Source organism: Oncorhynchus masou, unplaced genomic scaffold, assembly GCF_036934945.1.
Source record: "Oncorhynchus masou masou isolate Uvic2021 unplaced genomic scaffold, UVic_Omas_1.1 unplaced_scaffold_3626, whole genome shotgun sequence".
In the NCBI taxonomy this organism is placed as follows: Eukaryota; Metazoa; Chordata; class Actinopteri; order Salmoniformes; family Salmonidae; genus Oncorhynchus; species Oncorhynchus masou.
The window spans coordinates 1-3275 of NW_027010029.1; the positions used below are offsets into that span (position 1 = coordinate 1).

A 3275-nucleotide genomic window follows, 5' to 3' on the forward strand; every position below is an offset into this window, starting at 1 on the left:
GACTACTACCTAACTATATTTACAGTAAACCCTCCCAGTCAACCACAGGTCAGACCTAACTATATTTGCAGTAAACCCTCCCAGTCAACCACTAGGTCAGACTACTAACTAACTATATTTACAGTAAACCCCTCCAGTCAACCACTAGGTCAGACTACTACCTAACTATATTTACAGTAAACCCACCCAGTCAACCACTAGGTCAGACTACTACCTAACTATATTTACAGTAAACCCTCCCAGTCAACCACTAGGTCAGACCTAACTATATTTACAGTAAACCCTCCCAGTCAACCACTAGGTCAGACTACTAACTAACTATATTTACAGTAAACCCTCCCAGTCAACCACTAGGTCAGACTACTACCTAACTATATTTACAGTAAACCCTCCCAGTCAACCACTAGGTCAGACTACTACCTAACTATATTTACAGTAAACCTAACTCCCAGTCAACCACTAAGGTCAGACTACTAACTAACTATATTTACAGTAAACCCTCCCAGTCAACCACTAGGTCAGACTACTACCTAACTATATTTACAGTAAACCCACCCAGTCAACCACTAGGTCAGACTACTACCTAACTATATTTACAGTAAACCCTCCCAGTCAACCACTAGGTCAGACCTAACTATATTTACAGTAAACCTCCCAGTCAACCACTAAGGTCAGACTACTACCTAACTATATTTACAGTAAACCCTCCCAGTCAACACTAGGTCAGACTACTACCTAACTATATTTACAGTAAACCCACCCAGTCAACCACTAGGCCAGACTACTACCTAACTATATTTACAGTAAACCCTCCCAGTCAACCACTAGGTCAGACTACTACCTAACTATATTTACAGTAAACCCTCCCAGTCAACCACTAGGTCAGACCTAACTATATTTACAGTAAACCCTCCCAGTCAACCACTAGGTCAGACTACTACCTAACTATATTTACAGTAAACCCACCCAGTCAACCACTAGGTCAGACTACTACCTAACTATATTTACAGTAAACCCTCCCAGTCTCAGATTGGATGAAACTCAAGTTACCCAACAATGGGAGGCATAAATAACTGAAATTGGCATATTACATACGAAACCCATTAATAATGACCTGCATGTGTTTACCCCTAGAGGATGAATAGAGACACCATAGTTACCTTGTTCTGTTTACCCCTAGAGGATGAATAGAGACACCATAGTTACCTTGTTCTGTTTACCCCTAGAGGATGAATAGAGACACCATAGTTACCTTGTTCTGTTTACCCCTAGAGGATGCATAGAGACACCATAGTTACCTTGTTCTGTTTAACCCTAGAGGATGAATAGAGACACCATAGTTACCTTGTTCTGTTTAACCTAGAGGATGAATAGAGACACCATAGTTACCTGTTCTGTTTACCCTAGAGGATGAATAGAGACACCATAGTTACCTTGTTCTGTTTACCCCTAGAGGATGAATAGAGACACCATAGTTACCTTGTTCTGTTTACCCTAGAGGATGAATAGAGACACCATAGTTACCTTGTTCTGTTTACCCCTAGAGGATGAATAGAGACACCATAGTTACCTTGTTCTGTTTACCCCTAGAGGATGAATAGAGACACCATAGTTACCTTGTTCTGTTTAACCCTAGAGGACGAAGAGACACCATAGTTACCTTGTTCTTGTTTAACCCTAGAGGATGAAGAGACACCATAGTTACCTTGTTCTGTTTACCCCTAGAGGATGAATAGAGACACCATAGTTACCTTGTTCTGTTTACCCCTAGAGGATGCATAGAGACACCTATAGTTACCTTGTTCTGTTTAACCCTAGAGGATGAATAGGAGACACCATAGTTACCTTGTTCTGTTTAACCCTAGAGGACGAATAGAGACACCATAGTTACCTTGTTCTGTTTACCCCTAGAGGACGAATAGAGACACCATAGTTACCTTGTTCTGTTTAACCCTAGAGGATGAATAGACACCATAGTTACCTTGTTCTGTTTAACCCTAGAGGATGAATAGAGACACCATAGTTACCTTGTTCTGTTTACCCCTAGAGGATGAATAGAGACACCATAGTTACCTTGTTCTGTTTACCCCTAGAGGATGAATAGACACACCATAGTTACCTTGTTCTGTTTACCCCTAGAGGATGAATAGACACACCATAGTTACCTTGTTCTGTTTACCCCTAGAGGATGCATAGAGACACCATAGTTACCTTGTTCTGTTTACCCTAGAGGATGAATAGAGACACCATAGTTACCTTGTTCTGTTTAACCCTAGAGTGATGAATAGACACACCATAGTTACCTTGTTCTGTTTTACCCCTAGAGGATGAAGAGACACCATAGTTACCTTGTTCTGTTTACCCCTAGAGGATGAAGAGACACCATAGTTACCTTGTTCTGTTTACCCCTAGAGGATGAAGAGACACCATAGTTACCTTGTTCTGTTTAACCCTAGAGGATGAATAGAGACACCATAGTTACCTTGTTCTGCTTTAACCCTAGAGGATGAATAGAGACACCATAGTTACCTTGTTCTGTTTACCCTAGAGGATGAATAGAGACACCATAGTTACCTTGTTCTGTTTACCCTAGAGGATGAATAGAGACACCATAGTTACCTTGTTCTGTTTACACCCTAGAGGATGCATAGAGACACCATAGTTACCTTGTTCTGTTTACCCCTAGAGGATGCATAGAGACACCATAGTTACCTTGTTCTGTTTTACCCCTAGAGGATGAATAGAGACACCATAGTTACCTTGTTCTGTTTACCCCTAGAGGATGAATAGAGACACCATAGTTACCTTGTTCTGTTTAACCCTAGAGGACGAAGAGACACCATAGTTACCTTGTTCTGTTTAACCCTAGAGGATGAAGAGACACCATAGTTACCTTGTTCTGTTTACCCCTAGAGGATGAATAGAGACACCATAGTTACCTTGTTCTGTTTACCCCTAGAGGATGAATAGAGACACCATAGTTACCTTGTTCTGTTTACCCCTAGAGGATGAATAGAGACACCATAGTTACCTTGTTCTGTTTACCCCTAGAGGATGAATAGAGACACCATAGTTACCTTGTTCTGTTTAACCCTAGAGGATGAATAGAGACACCATAGTTACCTTGTTCTGTTTACCCCTAGAGGATGAATAGAGACACCATAGTTACCTTGTTCTGTTTAACCCTAGAGGATGAATAGAGACACCATAGTTACCTTGTTCTGTTTAACCCTAGAGGATGAATAGAGACACCATAGTTACCTTGTTCTGTTTAA

General features: G+C 40.9%; 1 long non-coding RNA gene across 1 annotated transcript; it reads right to left on the minus strand.

Annotated features, from left to right (window-relative positions):
• Positions 1-913: 913 nt before the first annotated feature.
• Positions 914-2220, minus strand: LOC135534595 (uncharacterized). The gene is made up of 3 exons (XR_010454707.1): positions 2019-2220; positions 1434-1788; positions 914-1298 (listed from the first exon to the last, which is right to left on the minus strand). It is a non-coding gene; the product is annotated as an uncharacterized LOC135534595 (long non-coding RNA).
• Positions 2221-3275: the final 1055 nt, after the last annotated feature.